The sequence below is a fragment of the Triticum aestivum genome, chromosome 1D (assembly GCF_018294505.1).
Source record: "Triticum aestivum cultivar Chinese Spring chromosome 1D, IWGSC CS RefSeq v2.1, whole genome shotgun sequence".
Taxonomy (NCBI): Eukaryota; Viridiplantae; Streptophyta; class Magnoliopsida; order Poales; family Poaceae; genus Triticum; species Triticum aestivum.
The window spans coordinates 340,588,105-340,601,053 of NC_057796.1; positions in this window are offsets into that span (position 1 = coordinate 340,588,105).

The window sequence follows — 12,949 nt, forward strand, 5'->3', positions numbered from 1 at the left end:
TGGTCACGGGATCATGCATTACGGTACGAGTAAAGTGACTTGCCGGTAACGAGATTGAACAAGGTATTGGGATACCGACGATCGAATCTCGGGCAAGTAACGTACCGATTGACAAAGGGAATTGTATACGGGATTGATTGAATCCTCGACATCGTGGTTCATCCGATGAGATCATCGTGGAACATGTGGGAGCCAACATGGGTATCCAGATCCCGTTGTTGGTTATTGACCGGAGAGTCGTCTCGGTCATGTCTGCATGTCTCCCGAACCCGTGGGGTCTACACACTTAAGGTTCGGTGACGCTAGGGTTGTAGAGATACTAGTATGCGGTAACCCAAAAGTTGTTCGGAGTCCCGGATGAGATCCCGGACGTCACGAGGAGTTCCGGAATGGTCCGGAGGTGAAGAATTATATATAGGAAGTCCAGTTTCGGCCACCGGGAAGGTTTCGGGGGTCACCGGTATTGTACCGGGACCACTGGAAGGGTCTGGGGGGTCCACCGGGTGGGGCCACCTATCCCGGAGGGCCCCATGGGCTGAAGTGGGGAAGGGAACCAGCCCCTGGTGGGCTGGTGCGCCCTCCTTGGGCCTCCCCTGCGCCTAGGGTTGGAAACCCTAGGGGTGGGGGGCGCCCCACTTGACTTGGGGGGCAAGTTCCCCCCCTTGGCCGCCGCCCCCCTTGAAGATGGGATCTCCTAGGGCCGGCGCCCCCCTGGACCCCTATATAAAGAGGGGGGAGGGAGGGCAGCAGTACCCAAGCCCTGGCGCCTCCCTCTCCCTCCCGTGACACATCTCCCTCCTCCTGCAGCGCTTGGCGAAGCCCTGTTGGAATCCCGCTACTTCCACCACCACGCCGTCGTGCTGCTGGATCTCCATCAACCTCTCCTCCCCCCTTGCTGGATCAAGAAGGAGGAGACGTCGCTGCTCCGTACGTGTGTTGAACGCGGAGGTGCCGTCCGTTCGGCGCTCGGTCATCGGTGATTTGGATCACGACAAGTACGACTCCATCAACCTCATTCTCTTGAACACTTCCGCTCGCGATCTACAAGGGTATGTAGATGCACTCCTTCCCTCTCGTTGCTAGTAAACTCCATAGATGGATCTTGGTGATGCGTAGAAAATTTTAAATTTCTGCAACGATCCCCAACACTCTTGTGTCCCCAACACACCCAATACAATGGTAAATTGTATAGGTGCACTAGTTCGGCGAAGAGATGGTGATACAAGTGCAATATGGATGGTAGATATAGGTTTTTGTAATATGAAAATATAAAAATAGCAAGGTAACCGAAAGTGCTGGTTATCGACTAGAGGGGGGTGAATAGGCGATTTTTATGGAAGTCTTCAAAACATGGAAGTTTCGAAGACAAACGATAGAAATGAACCTATTAACATGCAGCGGAAGGTAGACTACACTATGCAAGCCATAATCAAGTATTCAATGAAGTGAAAGCACGAAGATTAATAGCAGCTAGGTAGTAATGATCAGGATGGAAGATAGTATGAAGCCAAACAACAATAGAAGTCACACAGTGAAGTCAAACAGGTAACACAGGCAGGCAATGACTTCACGAAGACAAACTGTAAATAAAGAGAGGGAGAAGATAGAACCAGTCGCTTGGTGAGGACAAGGGTTTGTTGGACCAGTTCCAGTTGTTGTGACAACTGTACGTCTGGTTAGGAAGGCTGAGATTTAACTCAGAAGACCGTGTCTTCACCTTATTCCCCTTGAGGGACACCCAGTCCTCGCCCAATCACTCTGGTAAGTCTTCAAGGTTGACTTCCAAACCTTCACAGACTTCGTTCACCGGCGATCCACAATGACTCTTGGATGCTCAGAACGCGACACCTAACCGGCCGGAGGATTCACAGTCCTCAAGTGTAACAAGTCTTCATGTCACGCGGACAGAAAGACTTCAGTGATGCCTAACACTCTTTGGCTCTGGGTGTTTGGGCTTTGTCCTCGCAAGGATTTCTTTCTCTCAAAAGCTTCGGAGGTGGGTTGCTCTCAAACGACAAAAGCCATGCACTAACTCTGAGCAGCCACCAATTTATGGTGTAAGGGGCGGGCTATTTATAGCCACTAGGCAACCCGACCTGATTTGTCCGAAATGACCCTGGGTCACTAAGGAACTGACACGTGTTCCAACGGTCAGATTTCAAACACACGCGGCAGCTTGACTTGGGCTACAAGTAAAGCTGACTCATCCAGCTCTGGATAAGATTTGCTCTCATTTTCTTCGCTCTAAGACATAGGATTTTGGTTGAGCATCACTTCAGTCACTCTGACTTTGTTCACTGGGACCCCACTTAACAGTACGGTGGTTCCTATGACTCAACAAAGAAGAAAAGGAAACAACGAAACAACTAAGTCTTCGCGCTCCATAGTCTTCACACGATGTCTTCTTATGTCATAGTCTTCAATGTGAATATCTTCACATACCACCATTGTCTTCAATGTCTTCATACATTTTTAGGGGTCATCTCCGATAGGTAAACCGAATCAATGAGGGACTACTACCTGTGTTATCCTGCAATTCTCACAAACGCATTAGTCCCTCAACCAGGTTTGTCGTCAATACTCCAAAACCAACTAGGGGTGGCACTAGATGCACTTACAATCTCCCCCTTTTTGGTGATTGATGACAAACTGGTTGAAGTTTTCAACGGGGATAAAAGTATGTGAAATTGTAAAGGATAAAGGTATTGTCTTCATAAGTAGCAAAAGGCTCCCCCTGAAGATGTGCATATAAGTAATTTGCTTTTGGAATGCAAATGCACATGGTAGGTTGTACTTATGGAGATCCTCTTCAACTTATGAAGACAATTCATCATGCATGATTTGATATAACGAAGATAATGACATGCATAATGAAAAATGGACGTCTGCAGTATGACTTAGTGCGGGATTTATCATCGCACATGCGGAATTTATCATCGCATCACAGAATAGCAGAAAACGTAGCAGACGACCATCAAGTTTAAGTGTTACAACTCAAAGAACCAAATGTATGAAAAGCGAGAGTTGTAAACACTAGGCAAAATATAAAGCAACCGCCCATATGGACCCGCTTGAAGACTATAAACTCATATGCTTCTCCCCCTTTTGCCAGTAAGGACCAAAAAGGTTTGAAGACATAGAGCCTCTACTCGTTCCCAGAAGGAGTAGGAGAAGCAGCAGGGTTTGCGTCGGGGTTTGGAGGTGCAGAAGAACTTGGTGCAGTGTCGACACGCGCTGAGGTTGGAGGTGGTGAAGTAGCATCATCTTGGTCATCTATGACTCCGGCATTCACCATTGCAGCTGAGGAGGAATAGTCAGAGTCTTCAAGAGAGGGAGTTCGACGCAAGACAGCATTCCTTGGAGGAGTGGAGTCGAACTTGAATCTTTTCATGAAGCCATCGTCTTGAAGATCTGCTTCAGCACTTAGCAATGTCACACTCTTCCATGACTTCCGACAGGTTTCATGAGTGACAAAGACATTCTTGGTGGCAAGGTTGCGAATGCGATTGACATCCACCAAAAGGCTTTGCATCTGTCGCTTCAGCCAGTAGTGATGCTTATCCTGTTTCTGATGAAGGGCGACGAGAAGCTCTCGGTCATTGAGGACACGAGATCACATTCGAGGCCTTTGTGCAATTGTGCTCTCAGTGGCTTCAGTATTGGCATGATGAGGGCCAGTGTATTGCCAGCCAAAGGATAAACACGAGTGACTGCCTGGACTCCTGCAATGGGCTGTGTGAAGCTTTGGTGATCAGCATTGTGAAGATAAATGGGCTCCTTGGCAGGCTCTGGGTATATGGCTTCAACTGACATATCAACCTCTGGCAAAAATATCAGATGGTTGCGAGCAGAAGGCTGATAGTTGATAGCTGAGTGAAGCTTGATAAGGCGCATAACCCATGGAGCGTAGAACTTCAGACCAAAGAGATCAGAGCCTGATGCAGCCAATTGCCTGATAAAGAAGTCTTGAGCATTGAAGCTGATGCCATTGAAGATATAGAAGACCAATGTCTTCATCGCTCCTTCAAGCTTCGCTGCAGAAGAATGTCCCTTGATGGGCCATAGAGTTCGCCTTATGATATGATAGATTGTTCGGGGAAGATACTCTAGGTCTTCAACAAAGAATTCCCTTGAGTATTCAGCATCGCGTGGCAGAGGCTTCATCATGCTCAGCATTTGGCTCATGTTGGGCTCTGGCTTCTGAAAGATGCTCTCCAATGCATTGCGGTGAAGCTGACAACCAGGCTCAAAGAGTTCACCTGGAGTGGGCAGGCCAGTTAGCTCAATGATATCAAGAGCTGTGGCTTCATGATGGACATTGCCTGTCATCCACTCAAGGACCCAAGTCTTCGGATCCCTGTTGTAGCCGCGAATGTGGAGGGTAGCATAAAATTGTAGCAGAAGCTCTTCATTCCAATGCTCCTTATCAGTCACAAAGTTCAGAAGACCAGCATCACGGAAGCAGTCTAGGGCTTCTTCTAGGCAGGGCAGTCCAGCAATGGCTTCACAGTCTAGACGCATATGTGGGAAGATGCGCCCTTGGTTATAGAGAACACAAGAATAGTAACTTCGCTGCTGATAGCTCCAGAACCGATTAGATGAGATTCTTGGCTTGGAATAGGGGTTCTTGGCACTATTGAAAAAAGTGTTGTGCGCAATGAAGCCATTAGCATTGAACGACCCTGGTGAAGTTGCAGTACCTGGAAACCATGGCAGTCTTGGCTTAGGCTTCTGGACCTGAGGCCTGTGCTCGACATGATAGTCAAATTGTGGACCGGCAGCAGGTGGAGGAACCAAAATGGGCCATCTGACAGTAACCAACTGACCATGATCAAATGCTTGCTCGATGGTGTGTGGCCTTGGAGGCGGTACAGGAGCAGTGGCAGTGGTTGTGGTAGTGACTTCGGGCTGCAGATTTGCATCAGGTGCAGCATTGACTTCAGGTGCAATCACTTCAGGCACCACATTAACTTCAGGCGCCACATGAGCGTCAGCCATGACAATGTCATTGGCTTCAGTGTTGGTGTTGGTGGTCACCTCAATGTTATCAACCTCCACTCGAGTAGCTGGAGGGTCGGACACGTTCCCCTCGAGAACAACTTTAGGGTTGGTTGGGGGTGTAGCAACACGTTCATCTTCAATTCTTGGCTCTTCTTGTTCATCGGCTGATGCAGCCGGAATGTCTTCAGCCGCTTTGGCTTCAGACGCGGAGATGTTCGCAGTAGGAGAGGCTTCAGGAAAAACTTGGCGTGATACTGATTGGTGCTCTTCTCCTTCTAGAACACTCGACAGAGTGACTTGTGGCCTTGGTCCTTTACGAAGCCCGCGGAACGCTGGCGACGCTTGTGGAGATGGAGTAGGTTGGGCCTCAAAGTCATCATCTTCAAGCACCGGAGTGGTGACTTGAGTTGGGGGAGTAGCTGGAGTTCCTTCTTGACGGGGGGAGTCTTGAGGGTGATCAGCCCATGAATCATCCTGAGCGATCGGCGTCAAAGGACGACCAATGCTGATGAGTTCGCTGTTCGTGAGAACAGGCGATGATACCATATTGTGCTCGATCTGAGGAAGGACTTCATCATCTTCTACATTGTCTTGGGGACCAATGTCTTCAGCTGCGGTAGGGTTGACAGCTGGAATGTCTTCAGCTTCAGGAGCCTCTGGGGAAGCAGGCTCATGAACTATCAAACGACGCTCTTGTTGTGCAGATGCAGGACGAGCAACAGAAATTGGCTCGACGACAAGGGGCTCTGTGGGAGCAGCCCGATCTTTCTTCTTGGTTTTACGCTTCTTGGCAGGTGGAGCCTCGTCAGTGGTATTCTTGGTCTTGCATTTTCTGGCTTTGGCTTCAGCTGCCCTTGTTTTCTGAAGCTCTAAAGCCACTGTGGGGACCTTAGGCTTCACGCCTGTCATACTGGCGGGGAAGACAATGCGAGGTTCTTCCCGCCTGGATGCTTCAGCTTGGTCCACAGTAGGCTTCTTCTGCTTGGCGGCCATCTTGGGGTCGATGCCAGGACGCCCAAGTGCCTTGCGCTTCTCAGCTTCATTGTAAGGTTGAACACACTTGGCAGCAAGGTTCTTCATGCGCTCTCGAGAACCTTTGGCTTCATCACGTTTCTTGTGAAATGCCTCCTTGAGCTCATGCATCATGGTCTTGAAGTTTTGGACGTCTGTCACACTGAGCTTGGCCATATGCTTCTTGAACTGAGCCTTTTCATAGTCAATCTTGTGCTTCAGTTCAACAATTTTCTGAGCTAGAGCCAGCTCAGGAGCAATGGCTCCATGGAAGGAGACGCTGAGGCCAATGGGGAGTTGTAGATCATCAAAGCTGAGTTTGGGGGTGTCAAACCACTCATCAATGAAATTGTTCAACACATCCATGTCAAAGAGAAGCAAATCATTGAAGATTTCTGCCTCTTGCTTGCTCTTTATCAGCAATTCAAGAGCATCATCAGCAAGATCGTCGTGACTCGACAGATCAATGGCGTCGTTCTCATTTCTTAGAACAGCAGCAGGGGCCAGTGCTTGACCAGTGGTGTGCATGGGCTTTTTCTTCTTCTTCTCAGACTTGGAGATGCGTGAGAGATCTTCAGACTACACACTCGATGCAGGAGGAGCAGTGGCCAGAGGCTTCGCTCGCGAACCTTTTGGTGCAGTGGAAGGCTTCGAAGCCTTGGGTTTCTTCAGCTTCTTAGGCTTCGGTGGTGCAGGCGCTTCGTCAGAATCAGCGTCATCTGCGGAGTGATCCACGGCAGTCCCTTGAACCATAATGTGAGTGATGAGGCCTTCTAGGTTGTAGAAGGGCCCAACCAGATTGGGTTCAGCTTCGCGTGTGCCATCGGCACGAGGAGCAGAGGGACCTGGGTTGAAATCTAATCCCCGCGACTTCTTGTTCTCTTTGGCCAAGTTCTTGGCAAACTGAAAGTTGCGCTTGAACAGATTGTCGTCACGACACTAGAGCAACGAAGATGGGTCGGCATCAGCAGGCTGTGGTCCATGGACCATGCAAGGGTAGAAGCCTTGATCAATGGTTTCAGCTCTGGACCTGGGTGGAAGATTTTTGTACAAGATGTCTCCCCAGGGTCGCTTGATGGCATTCTTTTCAGCATATTCCTGGGTCACGAACCTGTACTTGTACCATTGTTCTGCCCAATATCTTCGAATCCATTGGATTCGTGTTTTGCGCTGATTGTAGTCCTCCTCTAGATCTGTCTTGTATAGCTCATAGAGGTCAGGTGGAAAATCTCCTGATGTTCCCCCACGACGCTGTCTGCCTCCCTTCCTTGCTGACTTATCTGTGGCCATGTAGTTCAGACTGAATGGCTTCAACACTGTCAAAGGCTTTCGTCTGCTGGTCAGACAGGAACTGGCTTCGGGAGAGTTGATATGATGTTGTAATAATTTTGCAAATGAATGCAGACTATGAGAACCAAGGGATTCTCCCACGGACATGTACCTGTGACAGCATTAGAGATGCGAGGGAAGGGGAAGAGGTCATATGCATTCTCAGAAGATTTTGAAGATAAATGAGTTTTGAAGACATTGACCTCATAGCGCGAAGACATTCACTTATATGTTGAGAATTGGTTCCAGATTTGTACGAATCCAAGAATAGGTACAAGTGAGGAATCTAACTACGTGCGAAGCATAAGAGAATATTCTAGGCATCATATGAGATGCAAAACAGGATAGATCCAAATTTGTGGAGGCAGAAACCATTTTTGGTAGGAAGATTGAATCTACCGGATCAAAAAGACAGTAAAAAGAGAGTTTTAATTTACCACACGATGAACTGCTAGATGGAGTAGAAGATGAGGCCGAGCAGTTCAATCTTCCGTGCCCTAACTTGGCGACGGAGGACACCTACGGCGGCGGCGGAGAAGACGATGTCCACGGCCGGTGTGAGGACGACGTCGGTGAGGTCGCGGCAGCTAAGCGCTCCATCGCCGGCGTTGTCGAGAGCTAGCAGTGGCGCTAGGGTTTGTCGAGGTGGAGAGGTGGAAGAAGGATTTTTGACCGCGATGGGATGTGCATTTATAAGGAAAGGGACGGCACAGCGCAATTACGCAGGTGCCCCTGGCGATTCACATCTGAGGGACACGTGGCGAACATGCAACACATTGGGAGTTGTTCCATGTTCCCACGCACACCTGGACTGTTGGGTGGTCATTCCGGCTTCTCCGGGTTTTAGGCAATAAGAATTGAGCATTTAAAACAGATTTAATGTTTGTCTCTGTATCTTCTGCTGACAAGGATGCAGAGAAGACATTCGACAGTTTTCAACAGAATGCATATGATTTGGATAGATAGAGATTGAGGTAGAAGCATAGAGAGGTTAGGGTCCAATCACATTCACTTAGTTCAAAAGATTCAAACGAGAAGACATAGCTATAAGTGAATGTTGTAGAGGACAGAACACTAATATATGTATATATCAGAATAAGACCAAATCAACATTTTGAAGATAAACATGAAGTCATGTTAATAATGAAGACAAACTAAATGCGAAGACTTAGCAAATGTAACGCCATGAGAAAACACTTCAAAAGAAGAATTTGGTGGTGGCGTTACCCACCGTATAGGAAGTATTAGACCCAGACACGGCGCACAATTATTGTGGTGCTCCGAAGTCAAATTCCGCATTAATGTATTCACACTCAGAGTGTAAGTCTTCATTGATTGAAGACATACATTACTTCGTGTGTTGCACATCTAAGTCATCAACATGCATAAGTGTTAGGATGTGTGCCTGATCACAGGACATTCGAGGATTCCAAGATATTTAGCTCACACCGCAACTTGCAAAACCTTTTCTCATCCAAGGGCTTTGTGAAGATATCTGCCAATTGCTCTTCAGTGTTGACGTGTATGATATCAATATCTTCCTTCATGACATGATCTCTGAGAAAGTGATGACGAATTTCAATGTGCTTTGTCTTCGAGTGCTGAACTGGGTTGTTGGCAATCTTGATGGCGCTTTCGTTGTCGTAGTAGCGTGGTACTTGTTTCAGATGGATGCCATAGTCCTTGAGTGTTTGCTTCATCCATAGAAGCTGAGCGCAGCAAGATCCAGCAGCAATGTATTCAGATTCAGCAGTGGAGAGTGATACACAGTTCTGCTTCTTTGAAGACCAACAGACAAGTGATCGTCCCAGAAAGTGACATGTGCATGATGTAGACTTGCGATCCACCTTGTCACCAGCATAATCCGCATCCAAGAATCCAACTAGATCAAACTCTGAGCCCTTTGGATACCATAATCCTAATGTTGGGGTGTAAGCCAAATATCGAAGAATTCGCTTCACAGCTAAGTGATGCGATTACTTTGGTGCCGCTTGGAATCGAGCACACATGCACACACTAAGCATGATATCTGGCCTAGATGCACATAAATAAAGCAAAGAACCAATCATGGAGCGGTATACCTTTTGATCGAACTCTTTACCATTGGCGTCAGGACCCAGATGACTCTTGGTTGGCATTGGCGTCGTATAACCTTTGCAGTCTTGCATTCCAAACTTCTTCAGGCAATCTTTGAGATATTTCTCTTAAGATATGAAGATGCCATTGCTTTGTTGATGAATTTGAAGGCCAAGGAAGAACTTTAGCTCACCCATCATGGACATCTGATATTGCTCTTGCATCATGTGTCCAAACTCATCACTGTATTTCTGGTTGGTGCAGCCGAAGATAATGTCATCCATGTATATTTGGCACACAAATAGTTCACCATCATATGTCTTCGTGAAGAGTGTGGGATCCAGGGAACCAGGTTTGAAGCCTTTGCTCTTCAGGAAGTCTTTGAGTGTGTCATACCAAGCGCGAGGGGCTTGTTTGAGGCCATACAGTGCCTTGTTTAGCTTGTACACCATATCAGGATGTTTTGGATCTTCAAAGCCAGGAGGTTGTGCAACATACACTTCTTCTTCAATCTTGCCATTGAGAAATGCACTCTTCACATCCATTTGATACAGCAGGATGTTGTGATGATTTGCATAGGCTAGCAATATGCGAATAGCTTCAAGCCTAGCCACGGGAGCAAATGTTTCATCGAAGTCAATCCCTTCAACTTGAGTGTATCCTTGAGCAACGAGACGAACCTTGTTTCTGACAACTTGACCATGCTCATCTTGCTTGTTGCGATATATCTATTTTGTGCCTATTATGTTGTGCTTGCGGGGTTTGGGACGCTTGACAAGTTCCCAGACATTGTTCAGCTTGAACTGTTGAAGCTCTTCTTGCATAGCTTGAATCCATTCAGGTTCCATGAAGGCTTCAACAACTTTCTTGGGTTCAGATATTGAGACAAATGCAAAGTGCCCACAGAAATTTGCTAGCTGTGTTGCTCTTGAACGAGTGAGTGGACCAGGTGCATTGATGCTATCAATTATCTTCTCAATCTGTACTTCATTTGCAACACGAGGATGAACTGGACGAAGATTTTGCTCTTGCTGATCATTGTCATCGTTAGAAGGATTGTCTTCGGGCTGAGCATTGTCTTTAGGTTGATTAGGTGCAGAAATGATAAGTTCCTCTTCAGGCTGTGCTTCAGACGGTATGATTTCTCCAGTTCCCATTAGCTTGATGGATTCACTAGGTGGAACTTCATCTAGCACATTTGGCAGGTGCTCTCTTTGCGAGCCGTTAGTCTCATCAAACCGCACATCCACAGTTTCAAGCACTTTATAGTGAAAGAGGTTGAAGAGTCTGTAGGAGTGCGAACCCTTTCCGTAACCAAGCATAAAACCTTCATGTGCTTTCGGTGCAAATTTTGAAGTGTGATGTGGATCCTTGATCCAGCACCTAGCACCAAATACTCTGAAGTAACTGACATTTGGCTTCTTACCAGTGAGGAGTTCATAGGATGTCTTCTTCAGAAGCTTGTGAAGATAAATACGGTTGATGACATGGCATGCAGTATCAATAGCTTCAGGCCGGAACTTTCTTGGAGTCTTGTATTCATCGAGCATCGTCCGTGCCATCTCAATGAGCGTTCTATTCTTTCGCTCCACGATGCCATTCTGCTGAGGTGTGTACGAAGCTGAGAACTCATGAGTGATGCCCAACGTATCCAGGTAAAGGTCGAGGCCGGTGTTCTTGAACTCTGTGCCGTTGTCACTTCTGATATGCTTGATCTTGACGCCATAGTTGTTCATGGCACGATTGGCGAAGTGTCTGAAGACATCCTGCACTTCAGTCTTGTAGAGAATTATATGCACCCACGTATATCTTGAATAATCATCAACAATGATGAAGCCATAGAGACAAGCAGTAGTAGTGAGAGTAGAGTAGTGAGTAGGGCCAAATAAGTCCATGTGTAGCAGCTCGAAGGGTTGAGATGTCGTGATGATTGTCTTTGAGGGATGCTTGGCCCTTGTCATCTTTCCAGCTTCGCAGGCACCGCACAGATGATCTTTCTTGAACTTGACGCCCTCGATGCCTATGACGTGCTTCTTCTTTGCGAGAGTGTGCAAGTTCCTCATGCCAGCATGCCCTAGCCTTCGATGCCAGAGCCAGCACTCTGAAGCTTTTGCTAGAAGGCATACGACAAGCTGTGGTCCTGCTGAGAAATCTACCATGTACAGATCATCTTTCCGATACCCTTCAAAGACTAGAGACTTGTCAGATTCCATTAGTACAAGGCAACGATATTTTCCAAATATCACAATCATGTTCAAGTCACAAAGCATTGAGACAGACATTAAGTTGAAACCAAGGGATTCAACAAGCATCACTTTATCCATGTGCTGATCCTTTGAGATTGCAACTCTACCTAGACCCAATACCTTGCTTTTACCAGTGTCAGCAAATGTGATGTGACTCTTGTCGGATGGACGTAAAGTTGAGTCCATGAGAAGACTTCGATCACCAGTCATATGATTAGTGCATCCGTTGTCCATAATCCATTCTGAAGCATGAGGTGTCATACCCTACAATACAGTTAGGGGGATAGGCTTCACCAAGAGTATTGTGAAGCATAAACATTTGACGCACAAGAGGATTATCAAAGCTCAGATCAAGATTAGGACTGATAGGATGATTGGCAAGCGATTCAGGAACAAAATACATAGTGAGACCATTTGGGCATTTGATCTTGCGCCCTACAAGATGTTTTAGGTCCCCAGCATTAGCATCAGACGCCTTTGATTTTCGGATGGAGAACTTTCCCTGCAAAAGAAAGTTAATTCTTCTTAACCACCCACATCTTCAGGGGTGGCTTAGAAGCAATGAGTCTAAGTGCAGCATCTGAGAACTTCAGCTTTGAAGCCCTAGCAAATAGCCTTGCAGGAGGTGAATAGTACTCATATGAATAAGCAGAAAAGTTCTTAGTTTTATGAACATTGCGGTTTGAAGAAACACGCTCATATTCATAAGTCTGAGTATGATTTCCTTGCAAAACATTGGCGTTAGGGTGACTCGGGTGAGTCCTCTGTCTGTATGAAGCCTTTGGACCATATGAAGCCTTTGTTCTGGGATTTGTCTTCTTCCCAGGTGGTGTCATGATGACATTCACAGGAAGATTCTCAAGACAACTTTTGGGAACCCAGATCTTCTTCATAGGTGGCCCATTCCTGCAGTTAGTACCAATATACCTGGCAAACACTTCACCATTCTGATTCTTAAACAGTTTATAGTTTGCATCAAAGGATTCATCAATGATAATAGGGTTAGCACAAGTGAAGCCAGATAAGGTGGATGGATCCACTGAAGGTCCCTTTGCAGCAACCCATGTGGTTTTGGGGTACTGCTCAGGCTTCCAGTAGGAGCCATCAACATTCATTTTCCTCTCGAACCCAACACCCTCTTTCCTAGGGTTTCGATTCAGAATCTGCTTTTTGAGGACATCGCACAGTGTCTGATGCCCTTTGAGACTTTTGTACATCCCTGTTTCAAGCAATGTCTTCAACCTAGCATTTTCATCAGCAATAGTAGTGGTATCCTCAGCAGAGGG